Source organism: Mauremys reevesii, linkage group 7, assembly GCF_016161935.1.
Source record: "Mauremys reevesii isolate NIE-2019 linkage group 7, ASM1616193v1, whole genome shotgun sequence".
In the NCBI taxonomy this organism is placed as follows: domain Eukaryota; kingdom Metazoa; phylum Chordata; order Testudines; family Geoemydidae; genus Mauremys; species Mauremys reevesii.
The window spans coordinates 110,490,802-110,507,052 of record NC_052629.1 but is presented as its reverse complement, the minus strand read 5'-3'; the positions used below and the strand labels follow the sequence as shown (position 1 = coordinate 110,507,052).

Sequence of the window (16,251 nt, the reverse complement as noted above, 5' to 3'; positions counted from 1 at the left end):
TGCTGTTCGTAACTCTGAAGTTCTACTGTACTGCTAATGCTAACAGCATATGGCAGAGTTCCACAAGCATGACCACCTTACTGCAGTATAGTTATGGCAACTGTATTGACCCATTCAGTCACATGCAATGTTGTGTATATACAATGAGAAAGTGCTGATGCCACCATATGAAAATAAGCTTTCCTTTTGTGGCTTGATCCCACCATTTTACTCAGGCAAAACTCCCACTGATAACTACTTTTATATTCAAGTATCAGAGGGGTAGCCGTGTTAGTCTGGCTCTATAAAAGCAGCAGAGAGTCCTGTGGCACCTTATAGATTAACAGACGTATTGGAGCATGAGCTTTCGTGGGTGAATACATGCATCCGATGAAGTGGGTATTCACCCACGAAAGCTCATGCTCCAATACGTCTGTTAGTCTATAAGGTGCCACAGGACTCTTTGCTGCTTTTACTTTTATATTAATATGACTGGCAGCTACTCTATTTTAATATTTTCCTTTTCTGGATCTCTTGGTAATTTTTCTGTCCTTCATATATGTTTAAATGGTTGGCCCGCAAGGATGGAGCAGTGATAAGGCAGCAATTTGCTGATCTCCACAATTTGACCTACTGTACAATTCTGATGATCTGGAAACCAAGGTTCTTCAGAATCTAAATTGCCCTGTATGTTTGCATTGTTCTTGGGGAAAATAAAAATCAAGTTAGGGATGTGCCTTCCTCCAGTACATAAGGTTTGGTTCATGCGCTTATGCAAACCTTACTCAAGCTGCCTAGGTGCTGTAAATTGGGACAGAATTCTTACATGGATAGAAATGTCCAATATTACTGGTTCAAATCAAGCCAGAAATACTGTACCATGTCAACCACTTTTTTTTCTCCATGTTTTGGCTCTTCTAGTCCCGGCTGGAGGTCAGAAATATATGAAAAGCTGAAACAGTTAGAATTGTTTTCAGTATTATCTGCATTCAGGTTTGATTTTAATTTGAGGCTAGAAGTTCAGGTCAGATCTTATTTTAGCCAAACCATTTCTCCCATTCCTAAAACCATAATCCAGCAAGGCACTTAAGCATGTGCATAACTTGAAGCCGATCCAGTGACTTAAATTATTGTAACTTCGAACATGCTTTAATGATTGGCTGGATCAGAGCCAAATAGGTTTGTGAGGCTTACTGCAGCGTTATGTATTGGTTCTAATAAAAGGGTGACACAGAGAAGAGACTGGGCTTTATTTCTGGGAGCCAATGACCTGACGTGAGTTAGGGTTACAAAACGTTAATACCCCTGTCACATTGCAGGAATTGGTACCCTGACTGTATGGGCTATTAAACTGGGTATGCAGTGGTATCAAACCCGCTGATCCTGGATCTGTGCATATTCCTGCTGATATCATTAAATTCCTAGTGCACAGCAAGGTTATAAATAAATGAAACCACACTAGCTTCAAAACTACTGTTCCTAAATGAGGTAAAAGGGTTTTCATAATAGAAAAATATAAAATGAACGAGGATTTTAGAGATTCTCAGATGACAAATACTGAAGAGGAAAAATTAGAAGCAGGTGACAATATTCCTTTAAAAATATATAATGTGGTTGAGGTAGATGAATATGGAGGCTGGTGAATTCAGTGTTTGTTTTCTCTTTGATGGAACAAGTGATGCAAAAAGAATATATTGGTTCTGAAGAAATATTGCTCATGCAGGCTCCTGTAACCGTGTATCTATTTCAATAGGATGCTAAACTTTACAACACAATAACCTTGTGTGCAACCAAGGTGCTGCCTTCTGCACAAAATATAATCTCATTTAGAAGTACCTATTTTATAGCATTGAATTGAAAGAGTAATTTAATATGGAACTGTCATTCCATTCACTGCCATTCACAATTTCATAAAGGTCTCAACTCATCAAATATCTGTGGCACATTCAAGAGCAGATTCTGTGTTTCTCTGTCTTTAGTTTGTAGTTTACCTGACTTGTTGCTTGTTTATGTAGAAACCCAGTATGGCTTTAGATGCAGGCTGCATTGGGCTCTGCATTTTTAGAGGGCATCATGGAAGCAATTTCATGACAGAAAGAAATTGTCCATTATGAAAGATCCACACGCTCACACTACACAAGCCCCTCTCCAGAGCTACGGGAACAAGAATAGATCACCTGGCCCAAATACACTGTGCTCTGGGCTGCGTCCCAAGAATCATGGGTCAGGGGAGAAGCCAGCTACCATAAAAAACTCATTTACCATTTTAGCACTGATCCTCCATCACTTGATGTGTCAGGGTTACAATTGCGGGAATAGAGAAGAAGAAAAATAAAGAGAGTAAACTTTTTTTGATTGAAGAATTTTTGACCTCCCATTCTGCCAGTGAGTTCAGCAGTACAGTTAGGGTCATCCACAACCATTAAGGTGCATTATTTATACTCTTATAGGATCATATGTTACTAAACTGTTTTTCTATAATTTTAGGATAAAATCCATTTTATTTTATTCCTGAGAACTGAAGATTTCCTCTCGCTATCCCCTAGCAATTCTGCCAGAGGCAAAGCTTTTCTCCCTCTTAAAATGAAGAAGCAGCAATATTTAAAGCATTTATTTCCCAAATATTTTACAACTCAAATATGTAAAATACACTTTCTCCATTTTAGAATAAGCACTGCATTTTGAAAAGAGGAAGCATAATTACGGCACTAAGTACTCACTGAAGCAGAACTATTTCCCTGTGTTATTCAGTAGAACAGTACAGTTAGTTATTGTGCAGTGATATCACTACATCACAGAACTCACACAACTGTCACCTTTTAGAAATTAATATGCCAGTATTCAAATTTTATTGTGACCAGCTAATTTTGTAACAACCAAAAAGAGGCTCCTTGTATTAAAACAAATTCCCCATATAGTGGCAGCCATCTGAAAGAGATGTAGGGGGAAACCCCTCTATTTTTTTATGCAGCAGTGAGAAGCCATTAATATGGACTGTGATATTAATTTCATAGGGACCTATATTTACATTTTGCTGTTAATCCAACAGGCTGAGCTATTGGTTAAGTGTTAAAAGGTAGTTTAGTTCCTCTCTTGAATAAACTTTTTTAGTTTTTATTCAGTAATTAGCTCAACAGACATTCATTTCAGAAGCTTTTCAAGAAGAATGAGCACAGTTATTCTTGGTTTCCATTATTTTTGTTGTTGGTGTGGGCAAAGGACTCTTTGAAAAAGGAAGTGAATTGTTGCAACGGGAAGAACAGCGAGCAGCTATTTGCTAGAAATTTAAATTCTGGAAATTAAGGCTGTATACTGTAAAGAACACTTGGGATAACTCCTTTATCTGCCCATTAGACTCATTCTGTTCATTCCCACAGTGTGTATCTGATTGCTTGTTCCTGGGGAAACCCTGCTAAACACTTTAGCTGAGTCCTATCTCTGAAGTAGTCAGCTAAGCATCAGCAGTATTGGGAAAAGGTTTTACTTTTCTTTGAAATGAGGGAGTGAATAGGAGAATCAATGCTTTCTTTTTACACATATCAGGGGGTAGCCGTGTTAGTCTGTATCCACAAAAACAATGAGGAGTCCGGTGGCATCTTAAAGACTAGCAGATTTATTTGGGATTAAACAGATTTATTTTTGAAAGCTTATGCCCAAATAAATCTGTTAGTCTTTAAGGTACCACCAGACTCCTCATTGGAGTTTACAATAGGGGAGATGAGAGATTTTGGAAGACAAGAGGGGAACACAAATGAAAACCAGGAGGTTTTATTACTGTCCCATCATGGGGACTTTTTAAAAAACAATTAGCCTTCACAACATGCAAGGACTTTAAGCATAAAAAGGAGAAAGGTATTGTCTGAAATTTATCCCCAGGAGTCACTAATAAATCCTGACCATGAACCAACTTTATAGGTTGGGTAGTCAGGAGTTTTATTAAACCCTCCTGCATTTTAGGTGCTCAAATGCACTTGTCCTCCTTTGACTTTCCTTTAAATTCTCACAGCACCTAAGAACACTGTTCTTGGAGGTCAATAATTGTGATGATATTTTGCACTCCTAACGTGTGCTTGGGCTGTTCATCCATACCCTTTGGGATTCCTCCGAGTGCTCCAGTGATCAATGGCATTGTCTTTATTTCAGTTCTCCATAATTGTTCCAGAGCTTGTAGCAGAGTTCTTCCTACTTTGCTATCTTGTTTCTGTTTGCTTGGTATGGCAATATCAATTTAACATGGTGTGATGGAGTTTACAGACCCCCTATTAAGGCTAAAGGAATGATGGAGCAGTATTGGGCCAAGAAGGCCCTGCCCCTCAGCAGCAGCAGAGCATGCTCCAAATGGAGGTCTGATGTAAGAGGACTCGCCAGTCAAATTGGGGTGGGGGGAGTGAGTGAGTGTGACTGTCTGTAGGAAGGCAGCTAGGCTTTAGATTTTGGGACAGGGTGATCTACAGAGGATGGGCCTGGATTGTAGTTAAGACCTGACTGGGAGGCCAGAGGCCTTACCTTTTTTCTCCCACCTTCTCTCTGAAATTGGACATTGAAAATGAGTTGGGAAGCCCCAGCTAGGTATCTTAATTGTTGAGACTGTGAGAGCAGCCTTTTGCTGAGAGGGAAGCAGAGTGCTGGCATCATGTCCCAAACTGAAGGGAGAATAGGAAGGTCGGAAGAGGCCTGGCGGAGGCTGGCCTGATATATCAGCTAAGAGGGCACTGAAACTCTCTTCACCTCTTCCCCCTTGAGCCCTGGGCTGGGCCCTGGTGGAGAACGAGGACCTGGGTCCCCCTACCCTTTCCTCCTCCTCCTTTGGCCAACTGGAAGACTGTCCAGCAAGGCCATCCCAAGACTCTGGGAGACTGCTGAGCTACACTCTGCCAGCCCCCAGGTGAACCCCACTACAGATGGTCTTGTCATCTTTTCTACAACACCTATGTCCTGCCCATTTGCTTGGACTGTTTGGTCTGTGGTGATTGCCAGACACCATAAAAGCTTAGCCACTTGGTCCTCTGGAGAGCTTTCAATTAGGTGGTCATAATTCTGCATAGTTTGTTTGTTTGTTTAATTCTGTACTTGCCAGAGGGACTCCAACGCAGACACTTGGTGACCTCATTGTGTCTGTTCATATATTCTCTCCCAGCCAGGCTCCTGCAGGCACTTAGTACATGCTCCACTGTCTCTTCCTTTTTGGAACACATTCTGTAGTTCAGAGAGTAGTTCTGTTGGTCATTTTTCTTTAGAAAGTAATTAAGCCTTAAGGGCTGCTCTAGTGCAGTCCATAATGAGAGTCGCTGTCTCTCTTTTTAGGTATCTTCTACAAGTCAGGTGTTTGTTAACCTTTGATCACTAATGGGCTTGATCTCTCTCTCCACCACTGTCCATTCACTGATGTCTGTATAAATCTTTCAAGTCTTTCTTTGACTATATGCTTTATCATTTCTTTTTTGCATATTCGGCCATTGTTGTCACAACCAGATGATCTCTTACTCTTACTCACTGTGGCAGGGTGGACTAGGTCCAGAGGACCCTTGCTGGAGACCTTGTGGCTCTGCATCACTCTGCCCAAGAATAGAGCAGAGAGAAGTCCTCCAGGCAGCTGAGAGTGGCTGCAGAGGGCCCTATATAAGACAGGGAGCGGAGCAGAGAAGTTCAATTGTTGTGTGGAGTTTGAGGAGTGAAGACTGGGTGATTGGAAGAGTAGCAGTACTGTGGAGAGCTACTGTGGAGAATTCACTGCAGCCAGGACTGAAGCCCAGGGAAGGCTGATGAAGACAGGTGCCTGGGCTGGCAGGAAGAGCAGCAGGACCAATGGAAGGTCAGTGCAGGCAGGCTGAAGCCCAGGGAACTGAACACAGAATCTAGCCAGGCCAGCAAGGATACCAAAATGGCACCCACTGGTCTGGTTGGAGACTGCGCCCAGGGAGGCCTGCTGAAACACCACCAGCTGTGTGTACTGAGATGGGTCCCCTCTGAGTGGCTAAAGAAGGCAGTGCCTCTGAGAGAAGCCTTAGAGCTATGGCCCCATACCAGGGCCGAGATCAGAACTTGGACTGTATACACTGGAAGGGGGGACAGAGTATGTGGCTCAGCCAGAGGGCTGAGTCACTGAAGACCCACCATCAGCTTGGAGGAGAGGGGTGCTTGCAAGAGGTGAGTGCCAACCTGATATAAGAATTAAACCCAAAAGCAGGCTCACACCCAACCAACGAAAGGGGGCTACGTGTGAGAGGCGGGTGCCGCCCCCCAAAAAAACTGTGATTGAAGGTATATCAGCCAGAGAAATGGGGGCACTCATGAGAGATGGATGCTAACCCCATTACACGCTTGCATATTTTGATGTTATGGTCTTCATTGTCAATGGCTTCCTCTACAGATAGCAGACCTTTTCCTCCATCACATTGTTGAATAGACATCCTGTACACATTTTGAATGGTATTCATTATGCTATTTGTTGTCTTGAGCTTTCTTGTGTGGATTTCATTATTTTCTTCTTGTCTTTTTTCTGCTCTGGCCATGTACCATATTATTGGTACTGCCCATATATTAATGGTTTGGAACAATTTCTTTGAGTTGTGCTTTGTCCTTAGAGCAGTTCTCACTAATCTGTAATAGTCTTTCCTCATTTCTTCTTTGTCTTCCTTATGTTGTTGTTCTAATGGGTCCCTGGTTCCATGTTCATTGTAGGATCCATGCTGAGAGAGAGCTTGGATAGTACCTTGGTTAAGTTGTATGCCATCTGATTGCATCAGTTTGTCCCTCTTGACAGATATCAACACACATTTATCCTATTCTAGCCAAGCCAACCCACAGCATTATGTCTTCACCAAATTTTGTCTTCACACCATCAATCTCTGTATCTCCTTTTGTGACCATCCAGATTGTTTCAGATTATCCATGTATAACAAATTGCTAACTTCTTGTTGCTCTCTGCTGATCTGGTAACTACAATTTACCTCATGAAGCATCCATGTCAGTGACAGCATCGCTACCATGAACAGCACTGGTGATAAGGAATCTCTTTGAAAGGTTCCTCTTTTAATTTGGACCTCAATGACAGTCCCTTCAAGGTAGAGTCAAGTGTTCTGGTTAACCATTGCTTGCTGCAGAAAGGAAATGAGCTTTGGATGTGCATTTTCAGTGTTTAGTGCATCCACAAATGTGGGATACTGTCATATGCTTTTGGGTAGTCATCCACACCATCTCTAAATTTGTTGTTTTTTCATCTTCTGTGATCTTCCAGTTCAGCCTGAAGTGGTCTTTTGTCCCTCTTGTGTTTTACTGTGCAGTCATTTTGCTCATGAGGCAACATTCCTTTGAGCTAGCACTATCCAGAATTTCTTGGCAAGAAATTACATTAGAAGTTTCCATATGTGTCATAAACAGATAGCTAAGGGTTAATGCCTCTTTTACCTGTAAAGGGTTAAGAAGTTCACCTAGCCTAGCTGACACCTGACCAGAGGAACCAATGTGGGAACAAGATGCTTCAAAAGGAAGGAGGGAAGTTTCCTTTGTTTAGTCAGTTTTCAGTTTCAGCCGGAGTGAAAAAGATCAAGGAACCAGCCTCTTATCAGAGTAGTAAGTTTTAGAAAGGAATAAATAGGTTTATGTTTATTTTCTTTTGTACTTGTCTTGGTGCAAATTAAGGGAATTATCAAATTTGGGGATTCTTGTGTGTATTAAGATTTTTGCCCAGGGGAACATCCTGTGTTTTCAAGTTATTGTCTGTGAGATTAGCTAATATGCTGTCTCCCAGAGGTTGTTTTTTTTCTTTCTTTTACCTTTCTTTTCTTTAATTAAAAGCCTTCTTTTAAGAACCTGATTGATTTTTCCTTGTTTTAAGATCCAAGGGGATTGGATCTGGACTCACCAGGAATTGGTTTAAGATCCAAGGGATTGGATCTGGACTCACCAGGGAATTGGTGAAGGAGTCTCTCAAGGCTACCCAGGGAGGGGAAGGTTTTGAGGGGAAAAGGAGTGATCCAGACACTGAGAATTCTGGATGGTGGCAGTGATACCAGATCTAAGCTGGTAATTAAGCTTAGAAGTGTCTGTGCAGGTCCCCACATCTGTACGCTAAAGTTCAGAGTGGGGATGAGACCTATGACAATACGGTTGGTAAAAAATATGATCAGCCTTTAACTCATAGGATCACTGCAGCCTTTCCTATTTTTTTTGTATGAGGACAGTTTTCCCTGTTACCATCCATCTTGGACATCCATTCTTGAAACACTTATTAAGTTCTTCAAGTAATCAGTCATGGAGAGTTGTTAGGTGTTTCATCCATGAAACCTATTTTGTCTGTGTGCTTTCCAATTTTTCATTCTGCTCAGTAGCTCATCTCTTTCTTTGATATTCCTGTGCATTTCTCTATTCTGTGGCTTTTAAAACATTTTTAGTTTAAATTATTTATTTATTATTAGAACTGTCACTTTGATTGTGGCATCTAAACTTGAAATAGACATAGTTTAAAATAGTGATGAAGCATACTCTTGTCTTTCCAGCTATTGGAAAGTGGCATCCAAACTTATGCCAGTCCAGAGTGGCTGTTGATGATGTAGCTAGAAGTGTTAGCTCCTGAGGCCTGGTCTACACTAGGACTTTAATGAATTTATTGCAGAGCTCTCCAGCAGAGGAGTCCGCAATCCCAGAATAGAAAGAGGTCCCCAGCATGGAGTGACCGGAAGTCCAGGATCTGATAAGCCATGAAAGACAAAGGATACAGCCGGGATGCGATGCAGTGCCCGTGAAAGTGAAGGACCTAAGACCCCAGACATGCCGCTTCTACGAGGCACTGCATGCCATTCTAGGTGTGGTCTGCCCCACTGACAGCCAGGATCTCTTCATCAAACATTTATTTTTTAAGAAACAGGGATTTATATAAAAATAGAAATACTATATAAACATTTTTAAATATGAAACTAAACAAACAGCAGGTCTACACAAACAGCAATGGAGCAATAGTCCTCTGGGGATATTTCAAAAAGCTCTCAGAGAGCAGCTGGAAAAGCCTCAGCAAGAGGTTTCTTGGGAGAGGTGCCGCCATGCCATCCTCAGGTAGAGGGGGACATCGCCTCTCTGCAGCATGGCGCGTAGGGTCCTGGTCTGCAGGGCTTCTTTATAACATCGCTCTCTCTGGTGTGTGCTGACACGCCTCAGGGTGTGATGTGTGGAAGTGCTGCATCTAATTAGTGGAATTAGTGTACTGTTACTATTGTGCATGGTAGACTTTTACTTTGCATAAGAATGACCCTTAACAGAGTTTTACTTTGCATAAGAATGACCTCGCTTAACAGAGTTTTACTTTGCATAAGAATGACCTCGCTAACAGCCACGTGTTGCAGGCCTCAGAGGAAAAGCATACATGGCGGGAGATGCCGCATAACGCTCATCTTTTCTGCTTTGCACATTGCCTCCAGCAGGAGAGCACAGCTAAGCACTATCTGATAAGCAGTCTGTACTGTAAGGCTTACCAGGACTTTGTGCAAGAGGATGCAGCTGTCTGACTAGTTCCGAGATCTCCTGAGACTTGGTCCTGTTTGGTCTTCTTAACTGAAAATGACTAGACTGTGTTTACTGTTGGCAAACATGTATTTGTTCAAGGAAATCACCAAAGACAAGGGACGACATGTTCCAGGAACTGATGGCCAGCTCCAGGAGAGCCTGTGTCAGCAGCATCGCACACACCTGGAACGGGAGGATAGGTGGCGGCAGGAAGACCAGCAGGCGACAGATGTTCTGCAAGACCACAGGCAGGAGGAGAGCCCTGCAGTGCATCTGCAACCGCCTCACCCAAAGTGACAAGAAGGAGAACTGTCACTGCACCGCAGCAGAGCGCTATGTACAAAGACACCTCTCGCGTGTAAATTTGTAAGTTCTTCCCTTACAGGATCACCCAGTCCAAAATCTTTAATTACAGTGCATAGCCCACATTACCAGGGTACAGACTTGGGGGGCAGGTCACTGCAGGGCACACACAGACTGCAGTCACTAGGCACCAGGGACAGTCTGTGTGGTGTATGCTGCCCGGGTCTTTCCTTGATGTGTAGGGTCTGGTGCCTGACATCCCCGATGTGTAGGGGGCTTTTTTTCACATGCATTTGGACCGTAGTCCGATCCTCCCAAGAGACCTCATCCAGGGGCAGATATCACCCCCCCCCCACACCTCACCTTCCAACGCCCAAACCCCCAGTCATGGTAACGCCCCTTCCTGCAAACCCACCCATCAGTGCCACACCTTACACAGAATGCTTCCATGTTTCAACGAAGAAACAGAAATGCAAAGTCAACGAAAGATTTATTATTAATTACTAAAACATGTCCTTAGTTTTAAAACGAACTTGGTTTATGACCAGGCTCTCTTAAAATCAAGTGGACAGTCACAGGTTACCCTGCTCGTGTCTGGCTGATCATAAACAGCAGCCAGGCGTCACAGAGATTGTGGAGCACACAGCAAGCAGCAATAACTACGGGATATTCTTTTCGCTGATGTCCGCACCACCATTCTGCACTTGCTCAGCCGGTAGTGAAAGAGTTCTTTTCAGTGTCCAAGGCGCGCCTAGGGCTTCATGAGCCAGATCACTGTAGGCATCTGCACATCCCCAACCGTTATTTTGTGGTCCGGGAAGAAAGTGCCTGCCTGGAGGCGCTAAACAGACCAGAGTTCCTGAACACGATGTTGGTAAAACGTCCCTATGGTCCACCACAGCTTGCAGCACCATTGAAAAAGCCCTTCTTTCGGTTAATGTACGCTGGTGGGGTGGTGGTGCCAGGGGAGGGATGTGATGTGAGTCCCCTATAGCCACCCCAGTTGATGACCTGGACATTTCGACAGTCACTACCCTTTGAAGCAGTTGCGCCAAAGTGGTTCGCTACTGACCGTAGCTGTCTGGCGCAGTCAGGGCTGCTCGCATCCTTGTGTCCTGGCGCTTCAGGGCAGGGGACAGCAAGTCACACAGTTCAAGGAAAGTGTCCTTACGCATCCTGAAGTTTCGCAGCTCTGTGTCATCCCAGACCTGCAGCACTATGCGGTCCCACCAGTCTGTGCTTGTTTCCACACCATGAACTTGACCCATTGCCACCATGATCTCCACTGCCCCAGCATCTGACTGTGGAAGAGGTCGCTTTCAAAGAGAGGAGGGAGGCGCGATTGTTCATTCAAACGATTTTTTTCCCCAGCATGCATTTGAATGTGGACTCAGAAGTTCGAATTGTGTATTTAGTATGGATACACAAATTAATAGTCCTGTAGTGTAGACAAGCCCTGAGACATTACAAGATGGTATCATGTTACCACATAGATTTAATCATGATCATACAGCCCACTGTGAACCATATATGGGACCAAAATAAGATGAGCTCCAGCCTTTTCACTGGATGGAATGGAAATACCTTGAAATGGCCAGCTCTGGCACTATTTTGCCCTCATATGGCCATCAGGAATTAAATACAGGTTTAGCTACAGATGCTGTAGCATCCCTGTTCTAGCTATCAGGTATCATCGGTGAGTCTGTCTATAGGGCTACTGTGTCACAGTTCGCATTCGCTGTCTCCTTTCTCCTCCTATTTACATAGCCCAGATCATGCACTTTGCCTCTGTGGCTGAAGAGGGGGAAATACTTATTAGTTCTCTGCCTGGGGCCATGGTTGACGGAGGGCTGCATCTGTGGCATAATTTTTCCCTTCCCCTGGATTCCATGGAAGCTGCTGTGTTCAGAGCAGGATCCATGGCTAGAGAAGTGGTGAGACATCCGTACTGACTTTTCTGTGTGGTGCCCTCTTTGTGCTGTGGAAACCGCACTTTCTTTCTGAGTAGAATTTCTGGGGACCATGGCAAGAACAGGAGCTCCTCTGCCAGAGAGGGGCTGTGAAAGCACAGGGTAAACAATGAGACTGCAGTTATGGACTTTCCAGCTCCTTCTGCGTAGGTGACAGTCAGGACCTAAGTTAGTTCAACAATAACTTTAATCTCATGCTAGGGACCAGGCTCCCTAAACTCCCATTGAAGGTGTATGTCTTGTGTGTGAGCGTTCTGCATATCGGTATATTTCACACTATGCAAATCAGTCAGTCATATGCTGTGTGTGCTAGCTACCAGATGTGTGAGTTAGTGTGACTGTGTGAGAAATAAAGCTATTTGTATGCAAATAACTCTGAGGCATTTCTCCTTATTAGACGATGGAGGAGGAGATCATCTGAAAAAAAGACGTGGTATGCTCCATCTCTGGTTTAGCAAATTTGTCTTGTCTCAACAGCATTCTAACAACAAGACCAATTGAATAATGCAAAAAGAAAGCACAGGAGACACATGGTTTATGACACTTATGTTACCTTTACTGTGCAAGGTGGGCGTGAAATTTTTTATGGCTAGACAAAAAGATGATGTGCAATTAACTATAAACTCATGCAGCAGGTTTATCTTATGCACAGCTCATCGATCTGCAGCTGTCTCCAGTGGACTCATGAGTTTCATCAAGAAAACCATTTGCAAGCCAGCAGACCAAAACAGATCATTTTCAGCTCCACATTCACTCAAGGTTTTTCCCTAGTTTTGCTTTATTTTTAAGATTCATGGATACTGCATGCACACTGTAATAAAAGATGGTCAGATTATCTTTATTACTTCTGGTGGGCCCGTATATTAAAGTATATCTCATTAGGAACCCAAATCTGCAAACACCACTGCATGTAAGTAACTTTATACACACAAATAATTCCAGTAAACTCAATGACGTGAAGTGGAAAATGCAACATGTAACTTCATTTAAATTTTCAACTTTCTAATTTTGATGATGCTCCTGATAAATTGGGCTCAGAGAAGGGACCTTGTGGTTAAAGTACTAGATTGGTACTTAAGAGATTGAAGTTCAGTTTCCAACACTTCCACGGACTCTGTGTGTAACCTTCAGCAAATCACTTGATCCCTTTGTGCCTCAGTCCCTGATCTGTAAAATGGGGATAATTCTACTTTTGTCTTGACTAGTTACAGAGCAGATTCTTTGGGATGAAGACAGTCTCTGAAGACGCTTGGTACAGACGTGCCCCAATCTCATTAGAGTACTGTAGGTGCTTATATAATATAAATACTGATTGGTCATGGAATGCTGACCTTTTCAGCCTACGGTTACTGGGCTATGTCCCATTCAGATCAGAAGTAACTGACTGAGTCTATTCTTTAATAACTATTCAGTGGCCCACATGAAGTGAGTTGATGGTCTTACTCCAGAATTTTAGGATCCTAATTATCTGCACTATGTAAACAAATAAACAAGAATATCAAAATGTGTACTTATCTGGCAGCGTGTTGCAACTCTAGCAGGTAGTTTGTTCTCCTTTGTTGTTCAATTTTTGCTCTATGTTCAATTTTATTCCTCAAGGTGATTCCCTCTCAATAGAGGTAAAGGCCTAGATCCTACAGAAGGATGTAAGCACCTAACTCCCACTTTAGGTGCCGAAGTCCAAAATGTAGGCGCCAGTGAGATCACTAAACACTCTGCTCAGCTGCCTCCTAACTTGGGCGATGTCCAAAATCCCTTAGCACCTAAACTTTTGCTGTAAAAATCCATTCAGTATCTGTCACTGGGCATGCACACTGTGCTTCAGTGTTGGAGAGTGATGCTTTGAGGTTTCACACAGACCAGAATCCTTGCTGCATTGAAGTCAGTGACAGTTTGGCCATTGATTCTAGTGGGTTAGGCATTTCATCCTTGATGGAGCAGTAGAGCAGTTTAAATTTTTATTCTACCAAACTTTTTATTAGCTTTATCAGTGTGTGATCTAGTCTTAGTCCCTCTTTCTATTTGTAAAATAAACAAACATATCATCTGAGGATTTTGTTGACAATTTAATTCATCCCTGTGATCCTCTACCCCTTCTGACTTTTTCTGTAATCAAGTGGGAGGAATTATGAAAATCCTGTGGTGTGCTCAGATTTAGAGACCGAAGAGATTGGAATATGCACTGCACTCAGAGGACTTCTCCTCTCTTATTTTCAAAATCTCTTTCTTTGTTTTATCAAAGTCTCTACAAGCTTTAAAATCTAGATCAAGTTTAATAATTGTCAACAAAGGGGCGGGAAGAGAAGGTGGGGAGAAAGCTGCTCTCTTACCTCTCTTACCTGCATACACTTTGACCTCGGTAGCCCTTGTTGACTTTACCCTTGAAGGTCTTCTATTGCAGATGTCTGCCTACTGTTGTAACTGTAAAAATTACTGACTATCTTACTCATGCAAAGCTCCCTTTGAATTCAAGCGACTAGATGAGGGATGTAGTAGATGGACTGGAAAATGGAATTATCATATCTCTGGAAGATACATTTTTCACCTATTAGAATGAATTAGCTATGTTCAGTGAGAGTTGAGTATTTCAAATGGCTGAAGTCAATAGGCCAAATTCTAGTGTGCTTTTCAGTGTGAGTAAAAGTATCAAAATCTAGCCCTAAAATTAAAAAGCTTAGTAGTGTGTTACTATATGTAATTTCAAATCCAAGGTATGCAAGTAGGAACAAGTCACCGTTAATGATTCAACAACATGCCTTTCCTCTATCCCTCTGTTTTATTTGGGCAACGAGGAACTGTTCCATACAGAGGAGGTTCATCTTAAAGTTCTCAACTTCCTCTTATATTTGTTGCTCTCAAATGATAACAGGGCATTTCTTCTTTGCCACATATTCCCAGAGTTTGTCTTCTGGTCCCTTTCCTTGAAGAAAAATAAAATGCAAAAGGCACAAATTTGATTGTGGCATTTTAACATATTGCGTGCATAGTTGTTTCTTTCCAAAATGATTAGGTAGAATTAATGCTAACATTCAAGTTAATATTTCGTTATTCATAAAGCAATAGTAATTGTACATGTATAAAAACAGGTATACATGGTGGCATTGGGCCTGGCTCCACAAAGCGACTCAGGTGTTGCACCCGTGAACAATGCGTTTAGGCACTCTACTGCCTAGTTGAATCCACAAGTAGGTACCCAAGATGCCTATGCATTGCAGAGGAGAGAGAGGCACTGTGATGGATTCCCCAGCCAGGTTGCCACCTGGAACTGGGATACCAGCAAGCCCTCTGACCCACCTAGCTAGGCTCACTCTCTCACTGTGCTGCTGTGCCAAGCTGAAGACCCGCTCCCGATCCTACACTTCCACCAGTATTCACATAGATAGGGATACACCCATCTGCAGTTAAATGCAGGCTCTCTGGCTAGACAGTAAAAAAGCTATAGCCAAAATAACCACCAGTTTCCTAGGGCTCTACTGTCCTGCCCTGGTCCAAATTCCAACCAGTGTGAATTTATTATCCAGTTTGCCTCCCCTTCAATGTGGAGAGGAATATGCAACAGCCTCTCTGAGCTTAGATTCCCACACACTTCACTTAAAACTCATGGGTTTAGATTAAGCAAAAGCAAGTTTATTAACTACAAAAGATAGATTTTAAGTGATAGCAAACAGATCAAAGCAGATTATGTAGTAAATAAACAAAAATGCAAATTAAGTCTAAGATACTAGAAAGATAGGATATGAATTAGCAAATTCTCACCTTGGCTGAAGATACAAGCGGGCTGCAGATTTTGAAGGGACAAGCTGCACTTGCTTTACAGCTTGAAATCCCCAAGTCTTTCATACACTGGCTAGAAATCTCTTTAGCCTGGGTCCAGCACTTCCTCCAGTTCAGTCTTTGTTCCTCAGGTATTTCCAGGAGTCTTCTTAGGTGGGGAGTGAAGAACAACAGATGATGTAACTCCGTGGCTTATAGAGCTTTAGCATAAGGTGGGAACCCTTGATTTCAAAACTTGGTTTCTAGGCCGGTTTTGTGGGAAAATACTGGCATCCCAAGATGGAGTCCAGAATCATGTAGCCTGGTCACATGTCCTTGTAGAGTCATGTCTGGAGTGTTCTCAGGAAGGCTCACCATGTGGGAGTTAAGCTTCTCCTAAGGCCTATTGTTTTCCCTAATGGCTCAGTGCCCTGAATAGGCCCTTCCCAACCAGCTATCTAGGCTGAAAGCATCGTGTCTAGTGGGCATTACCCAGGTGTAACTACAACCGAAGTACAGATACATAGTCAGTATTTATAACTTCAGATACAAAAATGATACATGCATACAAATAGGACAGTCTTATTCAGAAAATCATAACTTTTCCAATGATACCTCACATGACCTGTCTTGCCTAAAATGCATCATAATTATGCTATAATCATATCATAATATCACTATGACGAATATGGGGTGCAGTGTCACAGGCACCTTAGTATGGCAACCACAAAACCCAGCATGTTACGTG

The 16,251-nt window shown here is 42.7% G+C and overlaps 1 protein-coding gene across 10 annotated transcripts in view; it reads left to right on the top strand.

Moving 5' to 3' along the window:
• The window catches only part of GRM7 (glutamate metabotropic receptor 7), a 1,280,044-nt gene that overhangs the window by 404,581 nt on the left and 859,212 nt on the right, over positions 1-16,251 (top strand). The window lies entirely within an intron of this gene.